Source organism: Mus caroli, chromosome 7, assembly GCF_900094665.2.
Source record: "Mus caroli chromosome 7, CAROLI_EIJ_v1.1, whole genome shotgun sequence".
NCBI lineage: Eukaryota > Metazoa > Chordata > Mammalia > Rodentia > Muridae > Mus > Mus caroli.
Window position 1 is genome coordinate 34,786,963 of NC_034576.1, and position 9,650 is coordinate 34,796,612.

Consider the following 9,650-nt stretch of genomic DNA (forward strand, 5'->3'; position numbering starts at 1 on the left):
CAGTGAGCCATGTTCCCAGAAACAGGTGCCTGACACCACAGAACCCCCAACTCCATAATTCTGTGACTCTCAGTCATGCAGACAGAGCCTCAAGTTCCTGGCATTCTAGCTAGATTCCACCCTCACAGTTACCTGACAATAGCCAGGTATGCTTCTCCCTACAGCTACCCTGCAATACTACCCTACTATAAGATAGCCCAGCCCACTATAAAAGGGGCTGCTTGGGACCTCATCTCTCTTTTTAAGCTCTCACCTTTCTTACTCTCATCTCTAGCCCCCTTTCTCTCCCTCCCCCCCTCTCTCCATGTTGCCATGGCCATCCTCTTTCTTTCTACCTTCTCTCTTTCTCCCTGCCTTTCTACAATAAAGCTCTAAAACCATAGACTGTCTCTGCTTATCAAGGCCCACCGTGATTGAATGATAGGATAGGCTTTTCCCTAAGGAGCCATGTCTAACCTCCCACCAGAAGGCCTTCCTGCACTCCAGTCACAGACAGGACCAAGGATTCTCCCCGTGTGGGAACCATACAGTGCCTCCCTCTCTCCCTGCCCTCTCCTCCCTTTGGCCCTGGGGCTGACTGAGCCCCCCCCCGGGAGCCCCCCATTCTGTTCTCAGCTCTTCCTTGGTGTCCAGAGGTATCTGGGATGCCCGAGGCTAAGAACCTGGTACCTAGGACTGCCCCTTGTCCACCACCCACCGAGCTGGGGCCAGTGACTTCACACAGCCAGACACCCACCAGGGCCGCGTGGAAAGCGTGAGACAGTCCTTCCGCGTCCGCCCGCCCAGAGCACCAGAACTCTGGCGGGACTCGGGTTTTCTCCCACTCCCTCTTTCCCGCATGCTCCCTGCCCCACACCCCTCAGGAAGGCTGACTCACCAGAGGACATGCTAAGAAGAGGGAAGGAACAATTATCTCTTTAATGAAGTAGTGTACTTAACCTCCCCAGACAACACACTCCTATGCAGTTACCTGCAGAGTCTGCCTGCCCTGCATTGCAGATTTTTTTCTTTTTCTTAATTTTTAAAAAATCTTCTTCTATCTTTTAGATACTGACCAAAGCCTACACACGCCTTCCCCTGTGTTCAGGACTTTCTTACTCCTTCTTTCTGAAGCTACACACCTCTTGCCTTTCATGCTTACAACTGGCATGGCTTTCCCTCTTCCTCCCCCTCCTCCTGACAGCTCTCAAGATTACAGCTTGCCTGCCCTGGGCTTTTTCTCATAAACTAGGATAAAATTGGCCTCAAACTTCGACATAGTGAAAGAAGAGAATGGACTCCTGTAATTGGTCTCTGACCTCCAAACAAGTGTCATGGCACTCACACATGCACGCGCGCGCACACACACACACACACACACACACACACACTCACACAGACACTCAAATGATATATAGATAGATAATATGGATAGGTTGATAGATATAATAAAACTTTGAAGACATAACTTTGTCTCCCCTCTTCCTTCCACTTTTCTTTTTTCCTCTCAAACTCTGATGAAGTTGCCCTTGAGTTCCCCTCTGAGTCCATTTTTAAACTCTTTCCTTATTAATGAGACTAGAAATCTCAAAAGAGAACACTGGGTTCTCTAGTAACAGGAGAATGTGAAAGAGGTTTGCCTTGGTCCTCTTCTGCTAAAGGGGAGGGCAGTGGTCCTTGAGAACTTTCTTGTCCTGGGTGAGCAGTAGCTCAGTGGCTGGGGTCCTGGAAAATCAAGGGCCATCAAAGCCACACCAGTCCCAAAGCTTCCAGGTCCTTCATCTCAGGAACTTGAAGAATGAGTTTCACAAACATTGGGGAGGGTGGGTTTTTCTAAGGGAGCTTATGATTGTAGGTTCATAGCTGGGAGCTTAGGAGAAGGAAGCAAGTGGAGTTCCCATAGAGCAAAAAGAGAAGGCTTGTCACCAAGGGCCTCTTGCTAATGCTTTCTCCTGGCTAATCCAGTTGTCTCACACATGGAATGCTCATGCACTTCCCATCCTAGTGTCTAGACTGTGAGGAGAACAATGGCTTCCCTTTGGTTCTGGCCTGAAAGGGTCAGAGCCATTAACTGGGAGAAAGTTCAGGGGCCGACCCTCCTGGAAGGGAGGGATGTCCTAACATGACTTTCTGTGGGCCAGAGATTTTCCTTGTTCCTAGTCAAGAGTTAATATTTCCCCGGAGAGGAGGATGTCCTTGGGTCTGCTGATATACAATTTCTTCTTCTGAAGTTTGTTCTTGTTATGAGAAAATGACTCCAAAAATGATAATATTGTGTGCCAGGTGCAACTAAGTAAAAATGTTATTTTTTGAGCAAAAAGTGCAAAGTCATACCCCATGTTTATAAGCTGAAGAAATGAGTAAAGCTTTGCTACTTGCCACCAGAGTGGTAGTCCGTCTGTCTCTTTAAGGTGTTTGCGAAGCTGGTCTTCATCAGACTGGACCGCTGGCCATGTCCTCTCACACAGCTTCCAGCCAGCTTCACTGAGAAAGGTGGTAATGAGCAGGGCTGCCAGTGTAAGACCCCCCAATGCTGGGCCTCCGTTCAAGTCCCAGGATGAGCTGGCCAACACCCCAACATCCCGAGAGAAAACCACACTTGATGCAAACTGCAAGAGGTTTTATTATCAGCTAGCTGCAGGGCAGGGGAGTTCGACCCCAAGCAGTGACAGTAGGAACTTTTAACAGCTAGCTGAGGAGTTGGGGGGAGTTGAGAAGAGTTCTTCTCTTCCGGGTGTCCTTGGTGAAATTTACAAGGCAGGAGTGGGGAGTGAGTTCTTTCTAAATTTTTATTTCCGTGTCCTCGGCACAGGAAGGCAGGCATCTCTGGTTGTACAGTATAGAAACAAAAAGGCTTTTTGCTGGCTATAGAGAACAAAGAGCTTCTTTCTGGCTGTATTTTTTAAAGATCAGAAAAAACAAGCTTGGGGAACATCCAGGGGCTTTACCTTCCAGGGAGAAGCTCTCTAAGTCGGGGTCTCACATTCCCCACTCCTTCTAGTACATAGTTCTAATCTTAGAACTAGGAAAATTATACCTCTGGCCCAGCTGTCAAATAAGGCCAACATGAGGCCACAGCTTTAGGATTTGTAACATTGAGAGCCTCAGAAGCCCCTCGAATGAGACTAGAGAGTCTCTCGTCAGTGGTAGGAGGGAGGGAGGAGGTTCCTGTGCCGTGCCTGGTGAGTGTGAGCAAGGCCAGGCCAGTGGTCCGCAGCAGGGCCAGGAGGGGGAGCCAGACACATGCCAGAGGAGCAGCGGGGCTTGTCAGAAGCACCAGGTAGGGTCCCCTTCCATCTGGGTTCAAGGTTGCTGGAATGGTGGCGCCGGACCAGGACAGGATCTCCTATTTGAAATTTATGTGGCACAGTCGTTCCTGGTTCGTATGTTTTTTTTCAGCAGTTCCCAGGTGTCTTTTCTGACCAGTTCTAGGGCCTTTAAGCAAGCTAGCAGGGGTTGGGAAAAAAGGAACATCAAGGTCAAACATTCTCCTGCTTCTGTTAAGGGGGGTGGTCCCCCACAGAGGAGTTCAAAGGGTGTAAGTTTAAATTTTCTTCAGGTGTTCTGTACTCGGAACAAGGCAAAGGGAAGGAGAGCTGTCCAATCTTTTCCTGCCGGTCTCTAAAGCCAATTTAGTTAAGATTTCTTTTAATGTTCTATTTATCCGCTCTACCTGTCCTGAACTCTGGGGTCTATAAACACAATGTAACTTCTAATCTATCCCCAATTGTCTGGCTAACCCTTGGCTTACCTGGGCAACGAAGGAGGGGCCATTGTCTGATGAACGTACCTTAGGGATGCCGAATCTTGGGAAAATTTCCTCTAATATCTTCTTTGCCATGACATTGGTGTTCTCCTTCTTAGTGGGGAAGGCTTTGACCCACCCTGTAAAAGTGTCTATAAAAACCTAATAGATATTTATTACCGTACTTGGCTGGTTTAACTTTAGTAAAATCTACTTTCTAGTATGGCCCTGGCCGGTCACTTCTCAGCCACCTTCTGGGGGCGTTCTTGTGGTGCCTGACATTGGTGAGGGCACAGGCTTGGCATTTATCAACAATCTCCTGGGCAACGTCGGACAGTTTTATAACATAGTAGTTGGAGTTCTTAACAATTTCTTTGAGCTTCTTAGTTCCCAAGTGCATGAGCCAGTGTAGATTGGTTACATATTGTTGCCCTTCTCTGGTGGGCAGGACCGAGCAACCATCTTGGGTCTTAGCCACTCCCTGGGGAGTATACCTACATATCTCAGGTATTTTGCCTGTTAGTTCCTGATCTTCTGGAGTGTAGTCAAAGCCTGTGTCTTTGAGTTCATAATGGTCCTTAAGTTCTTTATTTTCCTCTCTAACTATGAGGATCATAGCTCTTTGGGCCGCCTGTTTGGCAGCCAGGTCAGCCATATGATTTCCCTTTGCTATGGCATCATGGCCTTTCTGGTGACCAGGGCAATGTATGATGGCCAGTTTTTTTTCTTTTTGGCAAGTGTATGGCTTCTAATAGGCTCAAGATTTCTTCTTTATTTTTAATATCTTTCCCAGCAGATGTGAGTAGCCCCCTTTGCCTATAGATCGTCCCACATATGTGAGCGGTGGCAAAAGCATACCTGCTGTCTGTGTAGATATTGATGTTCTTCTCTTCTGCCAGCCGCAAGGCTTGGGTGAGTGCAATTAGCTCTGCTCTCTGGGCTGTCGTCCCTTCAGGCAAGCTGCTGGCCCAGATGGTTTGTTTTCCGTTGACCACTGCTGCCCCCGCTTCTCGCTTACCTTTAACCAAAAAGCTGCTATCATCCATGCACCAGTTGGGGGCAGTCTGGCCATGACTGGTCAGTGAGGTCTTTCTTAGTTCCGGTTTCTTCTGCCAGGATGTCCATACACTGGTGTACTGGTAGGGAGTCCTCGGCTTCTGACAGCAAGGTGGCAGGATTCAGGACAGCAGGGGGTGCAAACTGCACTCTCTCAGTCAGTAAGAGGCTCTGATAATGGGTCATGCGAGCATTAGTCATCCAGCGATCAGGCAGTTGTCTAATGATGCTTTCTAAGGCATGGGGGGCTACTACTATAGTTCATTGACCTAGAGTCAGTTTCTCAGCATCTTTGAGAAGTAGTGCCACAGCAGCGATAGCTTTTAAGCAAGATGGCCACCCATTGGCACTGGGTCTAATTTTTTTGACAAGTAGGCCACAGGTCGTTTCCATGGCCCCAGAGCTTGGGTCAGGGACCCCTCTCACTATTCCTGCTCTTTTGTCTACATAGAGAGTGAAAGGCTTAGTCAAGTCCGGCAGGGCTAGGGCTGGTGCACTAAGCAAGGCCTTTTTAATCTCTTTAAAAGCCTCCTGGTGTATGGGGATCCATGAGAAAGTCCCAGTCTCTTTAGTAAGGGGGTAGAGTCGGGCTGCCAGAGTGGCAAAGCTTGGGATCCAGAGCCTACAAAACCCAGCCGTGCCCAGAAATTCCCTCACCTGCTTCGAGGTTGTTGGGATGGGGATTTGAGTCACAGTCTTTTTCTGAGCTTCTGTCAGCCANNGTTTCCCTCCCCTGAGAGTATAACCCAAATANGTTACTTCTGTCTGGCAAANCTGNGCTTTCTTAGCNGATGCCTTGTATCCCAACTNGCTCAATTCNGCCAGTAATTTCTCAGTTCCCANTCTGNNCTCTTGCTCNGTGGTGGCAGCAAGAAGCAGGTTATCAACATACTGAAGGAGAGAAATTTGGGGGTTCTCTGACCTGAATAGCGCCATGTCCTGGTGGAGGGCCTCATCAAAGAGAGTAGGAGAGTTTTTGAATCCTTGAGGCAAACATATCTAAGTTAGTTGTCCAGCCTGTCCCAAATCTGGGTCTCTCCACTCGAAAACAAAGATTACCTGACTCATGGGATGTAGTTTTAGGCAGAAGAATGCGTCCTTCAGGTCCAGTACCTTATACCATTGTCTGTCAGGATGGAGAGAACTGAGTAGATTGTAGGGGTTAGGGACAGTAGGATGAATATCTCGTACTCTTTTGTTTACTTCTCTTGTCTGCACTGGCCGATAATCATTAGTGCCTGGCTTTCTAACTGGTAGCAATGGAGTATTCCAGGAAGACTGACAAGGGGCCAAAACATCTAGTTCTATGAGTCTTTGAATGTGAGGTCTGATCCCTCTCGGGCCTCTTTGCTCATGGGGTATTGTTGTACCCCAATAGGAGTTTCAGCGTCACAATGATAGGGAGCACCCTCTTTGCCTCTCCCATACCTCCAGTCTCTGCCCAGGCTTGAGGATATCTCTCTAACCAGGTCCCTTCTAGTACTTTTCTCGATGGGGTTTGAGGCTCATGTAGTCTATATTTTTCTTCTAATTTTAAAGCTAAAATTATAGAGATAGGGGCTTGCCAAGAGACTGAAGTTCCTTCTGAAGAGAAGCTTATTTGGGCTTTTAATTTTGGTAGTAAGTCTCTCCCCAACAATGGGGTGGGGCATTCAGGAATGATGAGGAAGGAATGAGTTACCTGGCTTCTTCTTAAATTAACTTTCTTATCAGTGGTCCAAGAGTATGGTTTCTGACCAGTAGCCCCAATTACTACGGTTTTTGTTGTTGTTGTTGTTCTTCTTCTTCTTCAGTTTCTCCAGTGGCTCTTTCAGGACTGAAAACTCTGCTCCGATATCAACAAAGAAATTCGTGGGGGTTCCCTCCACAGTTAGGGTTACCCTAGGCTCAGGGAGGGGGTCCGAGCCCCATCTCCCCTAGTTATCATCCTCTAGGGTAAGGACCTTGGGCAGTCTGATATCTGTCTCTTTTTTGGGGCAGTCTCTTGCCCAGTGTCCCTTTTCTTTACAGCATGCACATTGGTCCCTATCTAGAGGTGGTTGTGAAGGTCCTCTGGAGTTCTGAGGTCTTCTCGGCCCTGTGTTGCCCAGGTACCCTGCCTGCCTACTTCCTCTACCTTTTTTTTAAACTTCCTTATCACCTGTGAATGCAGCCACAACCCTAATTAAATTTCTTTCCAGCCTTTTATCTTGTCTACTTTTTCTTTCCTCATCCTCTCTCTTTTCTCTTTCTCTTTTTTCTTCTTCAGTCTCTCTCTTATGGTACACTTTCTCTGCCTCCTTAACCAGATCTTGCAAAGATAATGTTTGCAGACTCTCTAGATGCTGTAACCTTCTCCTAATGTCAGAAGCAGACTGCCCGATGAAAGCCATGGCCACTGACGCCTGCTGGCCCTCTGACATAGGGTCAAAGGGATTGTAATGCCTGTATGCTTCTAAGAGGTGCTCCAAAACACTGCTGGGGGTTCCTTTTCCTCTTGTAGGATCTCTCTTACCTTGGCCAAATTGGTGGGGCACCTGCCAGCTCCTCTCAGTCCTGCTACCAGAGCCCGGCGGAAAACTGTCAACCGCTCCCTACCTTCAGGCCTGTTAGGGTCCCAGTCAGGACATGTCAGAGGGAAGCCTGCATCTATTTCATTCAGAAGTTGTGTCGGCCATCCATTGGCCCCCAGCAGTTCTTTCTTGCCTCCAGTAGAATATTTTCCTTCTCCTCTGTGGTGAAAAGAACCTGTAAAAGCTGCTGACAACCATCCCAAGTGGACTGATGAGAGAACATGAGAGATTTTATTAGATTAGTAAGGCTAGAGGGGTTTCCCGGAAGGGGGTGTGATTTGCCTTCTAATTATAGAGATCAGAGGAGGAAAAAGGCCAGTACTGAAGGGGCTGCAGTTGTCGGGGGTCTGCTGGAGGAGGGCCATAAGTACGTAAAGGCAGCACGGTGGTAGAGTCTGGTCCCTCTGGGCTCCAAGCTCACCGGTCTCGGGTTCCAGCAACTGGTCCCTCCCCTGAGTCTCCAGCGGCACCCTGTTGAGAGATCTGGGAGGGGACTGGTTGGGGATATGGGGGTGGGATGTTACACCATTCTGGAGGTTCTTCTATCTCTGGATAGATCCTGGGAGGAGCCGAGGGCTGCGGTTCAGCCCCTGCAGTTTTTATCTTAGGCTTTTCTTTGAGTGGCGGAGAGCTAGGACTCGGGATCCCAGCTTGTTCTTCTGAACCCAAGACTTCAACCAGGATGGGGGTTCCTGCGCTAAATTTTCCCAGATGAGAATGTAGGGCACTCGATCTGGTTGAGACCCCACCCTCCTCTGCATAACAACATGTTTAACGGCAGAAATCACAATCAAATCAAGAGTGCCCTCTCGTGGCCAACCAACATCAAAAGCTGGCCATTCCGTAGAGCAGAAAGTTCTCCAAAATCTTTCTGACATCTACAGACAGACTGTGAGCCCTAGTCTTAATTTCAGTCCAATGCTCGAGAGTCAGTCCAAGGGGAGTGCTACTAGTCTGTCCCATTGTCAGAGTCACATACAGGGAAACAAACAAGATATACACACAAAAAGATTACAATAGCTGAGACCAGGACCCAATCAGACGGCCGAGTGAGCACACTTTCACTTGGCACCCCGATGGGAGATCTCCAGGTGTCCCTGGAACTCCCTCAGACCTCCTGGGACGTCTCCCAGGGTGGCAGCCAGTTACTCCTGACATGTCTGTCAGTAACCCTCCCCTCCATCCTGGACAGGGAGTTTGTTGTTCTCATGAGCGCAGATGACTGCAAACCGAGAATACTGAATTCAAACACAGCCGGCAGACAAAGACATAGACAAAGATACAGGCAAAGATAGGATCCTACCTTCAAGCAGGGTCTCTGAGAACTGTGGTAGGCCACAAATCCTGGCTGATGAGCCCCCACATGTAAGACCCCCGATGATGGGTCTCCGCTCAAGTCCCGGGATGAGCTGGCCAACACCCCAACATCCTGAGAGAAAACCACACCTGATGCAAACTGCAAGAAGTTTTATTATCAGCTAGCTGAGGACGAAGTCCCTCCGCTGTGCAGGGCAGGGGAGTTCGATCTGGAGTGGTGACAGTAGGGGGCTTTTAACAGCTAGCTGAGGAGTTGGGAGGAGTTGGGAAGAGTTCTTCTCTTCTGGGTGTTCTTGGTGAAATTTACAAGGCAGGAGTGGGGAGTGAGTTCTTTCTGAATTTTTATCTCCATGTCCTCAGCACAGGAAGGCAGGCATCTCTGGTTGTACAGTATAGAAACAAAAAGGCTTTTTGCTGGCTATAGAGAACCAAGAGCTTCTTTCTAGCTGTATTTTTTAAAGATCAGGGAAAACAAGCTTGGGGAACATCCAGAGGCTTTACCTTCCAGGGAGAAGCTCTCTAAGTTGGGGTCTCACACCAGCATGGTCCAGGGGGTAAAAGTGAGTGTTGCCAAACCTGATGGCCTGACTTTGCTCCCCAACACTTACACGGTGGAAAGTAAGAACCAACGCCTTCAAGTTGTTTTCAAACTTCCACACACATGTCACACACACATGCACACACAGACACATATATACACACACAAAGTAACAAAAGAGATAAAAACTAGAAGAGGAAGGAAATAATAAATGGGGACTGGAGCCATGGCTCAACAATTAAGAATATGTGCTGATCTTGCAGAGGACCTGAATTCAGTTTTCCAGCACCCAGGTTGGGCAGCTCACAACTGCCAGTCACCACAGCTCCAAAGATCCAATACCCTCTTCTGGCCTCCATGGTGTGGCAGTTATATGCACATTCACCACCACCCCCCCAGACAGACAGAGAGAGAGAGAGAGAGAGAGAGAGAGAGAGAGAGAGAGAGAGAGAATAAAATATTT

General features: G+C 48.4%; 1 pseudogene; it reads right to left on the reverse strand.

Moving 5' to 3' along the window:
- Positions 1-3,010: 3,010 nt before the first annotated feature.
- Positions 3,011-8,295, reverse strand: LOC110297473 (annotated as a pseudogene).
- Positions 8,296-9,650: the final 1,355 nt, after the last annotated feature.